Consider the following 10,098-nt stretch of genomic DNA (forward strand, 5'->3'; position numbering starts at 1 on the left):
CAGTGCCATTATGGGTTTCTTCAATTAAGAACACAGTTGAAACTCAAACCTACACTTTTCCAGCTTTGAAAGCCCCACATTATTTTTTTCTAGTAGAGGCTAAGATAGCTTTCAATCTGTCAGATACTCAGTAAATTCTTGTTGAGGGTAGAGTTAAGTATATGTTCCTTCAGTTATTTTTTATGATTTTTAAGCTTTCTGCACATTCTGTCCAGATCATATATTTGTACCTATCCTCCTTGAGAAGGAGATAGTATGGTGTTTTAATTGCTTCCTGGCTTCCCATGTAAGTTACACGTGCTGTTTTCAAACAAGACAGAAATACACACACATCTTTCTCCTGATTTGCTTCCTGAGTTTAGCCCTTGGAGGTCCATCAAGAATTCATTTTGGTGTGTTGACCTTGTCCTGACAGTTGGAAACTCACTGTATATTTCTATGTTTCTTGAGATCTTGTATCACTCTACTCCTTCCTTGTATGGTGCATTAGACTATTTTATCACAAATGTGTCCCCAAGAGAAACCATTATCTCTTGCCCAGTGTCATATCTGCTACCTTCCTAGGTTTGTAAGAGTAGATTTCACACAGCTCTGAAGACCCAGGATGCCAAGGAACCCAAGCCCTTGATACATTAGACCTGACATTGTACATATACCTAAAAGATTTTCCCTGTATCAAGATAAGAACAGACAGGAGATTTGATCCTTTCAACACATGTGCATGTTAGAACATGTATCTTGGCCAGCAGCTCTGGGGAAGCTTAACCATTGTCAGGATGCTTTCTATATCTAGGTCAGGACAGGTACCCTTGTTGGGGAGCTCAGTTACATGCCAAATAAATGGTGCATCTGATAACTATTAAAATACCACCCTTAGTAATGGCACTTTGGGTCTCTTTCATCAAAATGAGGGGTTACTGCTAGCCACCTACACCACAAGCAAGAATCTGAACATCTATTGATAGGAAGAAGTAACTGAAGGGTACTAAGGCTGCCAGATAGAAGGCTTGTGAGGAACGCACACCACACATACTTTTGGGTTATGGGAAGAATTTCTGTAGAGAGTCATCCTGCTGCTTGATTCATGATCTTTGTGATAAGACAACAGCTGCAGATGTACAGGCTCATGCTAGTACTGTCATGCTTGCAAGGATGTCTGAGACTTATTAAATGAACAATAGGCAGACCTTAATGTGGAGGTGGAAAGTCAATGGTAACAGCCTTAAGATGAATTTCTGGTCAGTGTTACAAATCAAAGAGAAGGCTGGGTAGATAACTCAGAGCCTGTCTCAACTAAGGAAGAGAGTGAAAGGGATGATTCTCATTGCCAACTTCCACCTTCTACATATACCTATATAAGTGAGTGAGCCTGTATTCATGTGTCCATAGAGCACACACACATACACACAAATCATAGAGAACAAAGAATTTTAAGGATGATTTTGATAGCCAGTTATAGCATCATTCTAACCTGGCCCGAATGAGGGAAATGTCTGTGTTTTCTGTCGTGTAGCAGCTACTCTCTCTTACCTACCCTAGAGGTCGGTTGTCTTTCTTTGCTTTCTATTGCTGTGATAAATACCATAACCAAAAGTGACTTTGGAGGAAATAATTTATTTTGCTTAGGCATCCAGATCACAGTCCATCACGGAGGGAAGCCCTGATATGAGCAGAAGCAGCAGCCTGGAGGTAAGAACTAGAGCTGAGACCATGGAAGAGTGCTACTGACTGGCTTACGGGTTCAGCCTGATTCCTTAGACAACCCAGGACCACTTTACCCATGGGTGGTACTGTCCCTAGTGGGATGGGCCCATCATGTCAATCATTAATTTAAAAAAAAAAAAGCCCTACAGACTTGTCTATAGAGCAATCTAATCTGAAGAACTCATTTTTTTCAATTGGGGGTTCCCTTTTTCTAGATGATTCTTCCTAGCTGTGTCAAGCTGACAAAAACAAACAAACAAACAAAAAACCAAAACCAAAACAAACAAACAAGCAAAAAAACAAAAAAAACTACCCAGTACATCAATTGATGGTGAATTTTCTTTTCTTTATAAGGCAAAGCCTCTTCTTTAAAAACATGTTTTGTTCCCAGGCACCATGAAGCTCCTTAAAAGCACATATCCTGCTTAAATGCTAAAAAAGAAAGAGAAAGGTCTACACAGGCAAAGTGTCCTTCTTGATAGAACCAAGTGTACTTTCCCTAGCGTATCATGCCCAGTTAATTGTCAGTATTTTGCCTTTTCATTATGTTTTTTTTTTATTATTATTATTATGTTACAGCTTTTACTCCAAACTCTCTGGAGACAATGAGTCTATTTCTCACATCATCCCAATGACTCTGACTTTAGAATCCCAGGAAGGGCTGTCAATAACATGTCCCCATTCTGGGGTGGGACCATTATTGGGCACCAAGTTCCTCTGTCTTTCCCAAACAGCTGTACCCTGCTTTGAAATGCAGTACTGACATCATAAACTAATGGGAAAGTCTAAACTGACATCCTCGGTGCCTTCTTAAAAATGCTGCTGCTGCAGTTTGCTTTCTTTGGTGATAGATCTTTAGAAACGCACTAGGACATCGAAAGTGACCGGAGCTGACAAAACAGCACAATGGAAAGAAGAGGGTTTTTCACAGGAACATTGGTACTCCTTTCGATGCTCTGCTGCATGAGCCAGGAGCTGCTGAGCATGTGCTGTGAATGTAAAATATTCCCAGGACTCGTGTATTTAAACAGTTGGCCCCTCAATCAGTGGGAAAGGTTGTGGGAAACGGAGTCTTCAGGAAGAAGAGGAAGTGAGCCAATGGGCGATCACTTTGAGGATTCATAGCCCAGCTTTCCTTCCTGTCTGCTGATTGCTTGCTGAATGCAGATGCAATGTGAGGAGTTGCCTGAGTCCTATTGCCACTTTTTTCTCTGCCGTGATGGACTCTATTCCCCTAAATTCTGAACTATAAGCCAAACAAACCCTTCCCTTCTTTAAGTTGACTTCGTCAGGTGTTTTGTAACAGCCAATAGAGAAAGAAGACAACACAGTGTTACTTAACTCCTTTGGGTCTATGCTGTCTGTACACAGATTCAGAAGATGCACACTGTCTGCCCTGAAGCTGTCAATCATAAAGTCTCCTCTTCCTTTGCTGTTGCACCATAGGTGAGAGTTCAGTGACAGAAGTGACCAGTTGGGGAATCAATTTTTGGACTCTGCTTTCATGTAACATTTGCATCCTATTTGATATGAGCTACTTTCAATGCCATTTGTGTGTGTGTGTGTGTGTGTGTGTGTGTGTGTGTGTGTGTGTAAATGTTGATGTCAGAGGATGGCATCCATTGTCTTCATCAATTTCTCTCTATCTTATTCTTTAATACATGGTCTCTTCTTGAGTCTGGAACCCACTAATTGTCTAGCTAGAGTGCTATGAGGACCTGCTTGTTCCTGTTAGCTCCCAGTGCAGGGGCTATAGATGTCATCACCATGATGAGCTTTTAGAACCTTCTCATTCGGGTGGTCATGCTAATATGGCAAGAACTACTGACTAAATAATTGCTCCAGCTCCCATATGACCTTCCTAAGTTCAAGACAGACCAGGTTAGCATTCTGTGTGTGTACTGATGATGACTGTCCCTATTTGTTTTGCCTTCCTTGGCAAACAAATGATAAACTGCTTTGTTGCTTAGAAATGACAAATGAACCGGCAGGCATTTGAAGTGGCAAACTGCCGTGCCCCACAGATCTCCGTACAGAAATCCAGTAGCAAGATTCAGAGAGACTCAAGCCTCCAATGTATGTCCTACTGGACTCTAACTGACTTTACATGGCATCTCTTAAAATATATGGGAGGTAGAGTTGCTCCATGGAGAACAAAGGAGAGGAAGACTCATCCTGAATAGTGCTGACTCTGTAAATGTAGACTACACTAGGATGAGAAACATAAAGTATGAGGGCTGAATTCTAATATTAATTATTTAAATCCTGGCCCGGGGTTTCCACCCTGACTTGGTTATTGAATTCCAGGACACTCACAGCATTTATATTTACAATAAGCCGTAAGCAGCACAGTAGCTGGGCAGCTGCCTACCCTCCATGCTGCTAGACTCTACTCTTCTATCGATAACCCTGAATTATTACTTACTACTTACTGCGTTTCATCTGGGCTGCTCTTAACTCCAGTTGGCTAGCTCACAGGGCCATAGTTTTATGCCTCAGCTAATCTTTGGTGGCTTCTTCTTGCTCCCCCTGCATGTTCTTCTTCTATTTCTTCCTCTCCTGCATGTTCTTTTTCTTCCTGGTTCTTCTCCCCAGGCCCCAAAACCTACACCCCACCTATGTCTCTTCTGTGCATTATTGGCTATTGGAATCTTTATTTACCAATCACAATTAACTGGGGACAGAGTCACTTAGCTAGTGTCTATGTGCAGACTCTCTCTCTTTTTTTTTATTTACATGTAAATTTCTCCATTCCCAGTTTCCCCTCCAAAAAACAAAGAAACAAACAAAAACAACCAAAACAAACCCCTGTTGCCTCCCACTTCCCCATGCCTGCCACCCTGCCCTCTCCCACTTTCTGGCCCTGGCATTCCCCTACACTGGGACACAGAACTTTCACAGGGCCGAGCTCCTGGGGCAACCAGCTTTTGAGGCCCAAATTAGCATTAGAATGCAAGCAGTATCAGGCCAATGTATAACACTGAATTCTAGCAAAGACTATTGATTCTGGGTGGGCAGTTGTATTGGTGGTGGCCCTGATACTCAGAAAATTTATGATTCCCTCTATTTCTGTAAAAAAAAAAAACTTTAAAAAATTTATTTCTTCTATGAGTCTGAATGTTTTATCTATGTGTATGTGTATTGTGTGTGTGTGCAGTGACTTTGATGGCCAGAAGAGGCTATTTGATCCCCTCGAACTAAATCTACAGGCATTTGTAAGCAGCAGTGTTAGTGCTGAGAACCAAACACAGGTGCTAGGCAAGAACAACCAGTACTCTGAACCACTGAACCCTCTCTCTAGGCCTCATTGAAAAATAACCTTATGATGTTGCTGCCCTTGGATGATTAAAAGTGGGACCCTCAAAGAAGCATTTAATTAGTGCAGAAAGGCTGCCAGGATTTCTTTCTCAGCTTTTAGTGGGTCTTTATTAGGGTATACCAGTCACTGAGGATGTATGTAGAGGGTACTGGCTTCTCCTTTACCCTGAGTTATGACCCTCACACAAAACCTCCTAAGACAGTGGTTCTCAATCTTCTTAACTCTGCAACTTTTTAAGATAATTTCTCATGGTTTGTTGACCTCTTCGATCATAAATTATTTTGTTGCTACTTCATAACTTTAATTTTGTTAACTTTATGAATCATAATGTATATATCTGGTATTCAAGATATCTGGCATGTGATCCCTGTGAAAGGGTGCTTTGACCTTAAAAGGGGTCACAACCCACAAGTTAAGAATGATTATTCTGATAGTTCCCCTCCAGGTAAAGACTATCTGGGCAAAGTCTTGATTTTCTTTTTGTGTCAATGACTAAATCCTAGTTATTCTTGCCTTTATGTCTAGTCCTAGGCAGCAGTATCTGCTCCCAACATTCAGCTGGGCTTCTTGGAGTTTGGTAGCCATGTATATAAAAGTATGGACTTTTCTATGGCTGCCCTTGCTCTAAATAATGACATAGAGGCCTTTATATTTATTAAAAGCTTCTGACACTATGGCTGGGCAAACATTCAGCTATTCTAATCCAATGAGGCTGGCCTGGTCTTCTTCCCAGCCATGTGCCTCATTACCTGACATCTTAGTTTCTCCGTGGAACTTCCTTTGTCATCTGTGTCCCTATAGCGACTCCCCTGATTCCTACCAGAGTCTCTCCTTCTCCCGCTTCCCTCTCCCTTTCCCTTTTCTTCTCCCTCCTTCCCTCTGCTCCTCCCTCCCTCCCTCCCTCCCTCCCTCTCTTTCTCTCTGCCCCTGCATGCACAGAAGTCCCGCCTTTCCCTCTTCTGCCCAGCTATTAGCTATTGGATGTTCCACTCATTACTTAACCAACTAGAAGATGATAGAGAACCATGTTTTACAAAATACTGAGTCAGAAGATACTTCATAGTAATCACAATACCAGAGTCTAAACTGCAACTGTTAGGGATCGGTTCTAATGCTTTGAATGAATCTAGCCCTCAAAATTGGGAATCTGCATGTCCAAATGCTGAAGGTCCTTGTTCCCAATTGGGTTTTAATTGATCAATAAAGAGCTAACAGCCAAAGGATGGGCAGGCCGACTGAGGCAGGACTTTTAGATTTGTATGGGCTAGGAAGAAAGAGAGAGGAAGAGAGATTGCCATGATGAGGAAGAAGAAAGAGCAGACCTAAAGGCCAGCCGCCATGTGAGAATCAGGGAAAGTGGCCACATGTTCTTATAGCCTTTCTTATGTTCCTCACTGGAAACCATTTCTGTCTGAAGCTTAGGGCCAATGCATCCCCTTTTTTCTTTTCCTAGCCCATTAGCCACCTCTGCCAAGAAAGAAATCAGTGTACACTCTGTAAAGAATCAAAAGTCTCAGCTATACCTTCTAAAGGCAAAATAATTTTTTACCATGTAATTTAGAACCTATGCACTTGCCATTGCCCCTCTTAAAGAAGCCCTTGCACTGACTGCCAGTCTCTGCTGTGTGTTGTATTTCTTATGTGCCAATCACCAGTGGCTTCACACTTGTTGAAGGTAGCCTTTGTCCACAGTATGATCTAAAAATACCAGATGTACAGGTATGAACATCTTATTTCTCAAATTTCTTTGCATTTTACATTGTGATCCAGAAATTGAGATGGTGTCATAATAGAATATATATATATATATATATATATATACATATATATGTGTGTGTGTGTATATATATATATTATATAGTATAATAGTATATATATGCATATATATGTATATATAATATATATATACACACACACTTATGTGATCATATCTGACTTCCAAAAACTATTCTTAAAGGTCTTGGCCAGCTACATAAATTGCCATTATCTTGGGGATCATTTCAATGTAATCTCCCTCCTCTCTGATCACTTCAGTCACTGTGAGATTTTGCTGGCCTATTTCTGAACCAGTGAAGGAATCCTTTAAGGAGCCAACCTGTGTGATCACACTTGCCACAGCTGAAGGCTACCAAGGCCATTTTTTCTCATGAAACATTCATCAAGTAAGAGGACTACAAGAATGCTTTGCACAGTACCTCTTACAGCAATGTCTACCGCCACCCCAACACCCCCCCACCTCCAACCCAGTAAAACATATTTCTCTTCTATCCACATTCTGAATCGACTAAGAAAGAAAACCAAGGGTTGAGCCGTTAGGAGAACAGCATTTAACTGTTATTACCAATCTCCTGTTAGGGAAAGTGATCATGCCCGAGATGGTGGTGTTCTAACCTCAACCTTCAGAGGTTGGTGTGGTTTATGGGGATCACAGGAAGGGCTGGCAGTACACAAGCATCTATCCATATTGTAAGAGATGGACCTCCAAACACTTAGTAAAACAACCATTAAGAAATCCCAGGCCTGGTGCCTAGCAACCACACATGTGGAGCTTAGCTCTGGGCTCTGAGTCCTCTCTAGAAGTCAACTGATATGGGGAGTACTGGACTATAAGTTACTCTGAGGCCAGAATTAGCCTCAGGCTAATTAACACCCTATTGTTAAACAGGGCTAGGTGAGTAAAGCGGTTCTTTGATCTTTTCCTTCCAGGTCCTCCTAGGCTGGGGATTTATTTAACTCCTTGTAAGTTAGAGAAAGTCATTCACAGAATGAAGTACTTTTATACAGGCAATATGCAGATACATACATTCATACATACAGTCATATACACATATTCATACACCCTTACTGGATCCAGCCACTTATCTTAAAAACTTATATACTTGCACACAAAAACCTATACTTACATATGCATATATTTTTGGTGGAAAAAGCAATTGCCTTCATGAGCAAGCTCCATAGAGCAAGCATCAGGGAAGAAAGGACTCATTCATTCTGAATGAAAAAAATGAGCTTCAACTTTTATTGCTTAGAGGAAGAGAAAGCTTGTACCCTTTCATTGCTAAGTGAATTTGAAGACCTGTTTCATTATAAGAAAAGCCTGCCTGCTTCTTTCTGCTCTCTCTGCAGCTTCTTCATTACCTCTCCTCATCTCTCTGTTATGCTCTGTTATATTCTGCTATGTTCTGCTATCTCATATGCTTCTATTTTGCTTCCACATCCTTAATTTCTTTTCTTCTCTTCTCCTTCTGCATCTTAATTTTGTTCTGTCCTTCCGCCTACTTAATATCATCATTCTTAGCTATTTTTGTACTTTTTTCAGGACACATGATCACATGGTATTCCAAACATCTTCCTTCAAAAGTTCACAAAAAGTTCAAGCATAAACTTAAATAAGAAGTTACAACAAAGGTGTTTACATATGTTTCCATTAAGATTAGTTATATAACTAAACATTCATTATTTACTATTATCTCTACAAGTTCATTGCGAGTTTAAAACTGTAATTCTTATGTCTAAGTTAGCACTGAAGTTTTTTTATAGATAAACCCAGTCAATATATTATTTTCTGTCCTTGCACCTACAATAAACTGTTCCCAGTTTATGGCCTTTAGCTCCTTTAGCTAATGGTTTTATGGTCAAAAGGAGTGTATTCCTAAGTTGTAAATCTGTATCAATGCCTGCTTTTTATCTTAGTGCAATTAACTTGTGACACATGAAGACTGACAGAGTTATAATTGCAGTTTTCATATTAAAGAAGGCTTTAATTGCAGCCCTTATTATAAAGGGCTCAATAATTACTAGTATAAATTTAGGAATTCTTATAAAACCATCATCAGGAATTAAGAAAGTATCTATTTGTCTATATAGCATCACTACAAGACTGTACATCTTTGTTGGTCTGCAAAAAAATCTGCCCAATTGGGTGGACTAAATGCCCAGTGATAATTATATTAATTTAATAATGACTGGAAAGGCATATCAATAGCAGGGATCAATCCCAAAACATCGGGCTTTGCTTCCAAGAGCTCATTCATCACAGTTCACATTGAACCATCTCAGGAAAATCACCTGCTAGCCTCTAACCTTTTCTAGGTGGCTTCTGACAGATGGGGGTGAGGACCTGCGCCACATTACTTTTTTCAAGCTGGGCCACCAGATGGATCGAGCATGGATCCATGTACTGGTCCATTTTGGTGTGATAATTTGAAGAGTAGCTGATGACCACGGTTATCACACTGTACAAGGTTTTTAATATGGGTTGGAATGGTAGGCATGGGGACCTCCATCTCTAACACATAGTATTGGAGTTATACCATGTATTGCCCCTGACATACATGGTAGAGTGAAAAGAGCAAAATGACTCTGGATTCTCCCCTTAAAACAAGTTAGTGTTTAAATTTCCACAATTACTGGTACTATGATTTAGCTAGTCAATAAGCATTTATATCTCAATGGTGCCAAGTACAAAGTATAAATGAGACTATAAGAACAATACTAAGAATGAGAAGACATGGTATATATAACCCCCTTTTTAAACTATGAAATTTCTTCTGATAGTTTAGACTAATATAAAATTCATATCAAATCTTATGTCAATTTCCTGTTGTAACTTATATTATGAAATATTAAAAATTTGGCATGTTCTTTTTTAATATATTTAAGAACTTTGAACTGGGAGATAGGAAATTCTTACCTAATTTATAAGGACAGAGGAAAAGTTAAGTAAACTATATTAATCTGAGTATGAAATACAAATAAATGAATTGTTGTATTAAAATATAAAGACAGGTCACAAGAGAACAAAATCCAGCAATCTTTCACTTTAAAGAGCAAGTTAAGGATTAGAAAGAGATGGACTAGGAGTGTATGCCAGCTTAAGTGACAGAAAAGCATAGTTACAGAAATAAAGGACTATATTTTATAAAAAGGTAACAATAACTAAAGTTTATGTGTATCAACATTCTTGGCACTTTACTAAACAGCATGCTTTTGGGAATAAGTTTAGTCTCCCTGCTACTCACCACTGTATGCTAAGATTCCCTGCTACTCACCACTGTATGCTAAGATTCCCTGCT

General features: G+C 39.9%; 1 long non-coding RNA gene across 1 annotated transcript in view; it reads left to right on the forward strand.

Moving 5' to 3' along the window:
* Positions 1-10,098, forward strand: part of LOC116077627 — a 165,528-nt gene that overhangs the window by 136,618 nt on the left and 18,812 nt on the right. The window contains exon 3 of the long non-coding RNA XR_004113294.1: positions 1,627-1,689. This is a non-coding gene — a long non-coding RNA (uncharacterized LOC116077627). The remainder of the gene's footprint in view (positions 1-1,626; positions 1,690-10,098) is intronic.

This window comes from Mastomys coucha, unplaced genomic scaffold (assembly GCF_008632895.1).
Source record: "Mastomys coucha isolate ucsf_1 unplaced genomic scaffold, UCSF_Mcou_1 pScaffold5, whole genome shotgun sequence".
NCBI classification, from domain to species: domain Eukaryota; kingdom Metazoa; phylum Chordata; class Mammalia; order Rodentia; family Muridae; genus Mastomys; species Mastomys coucha.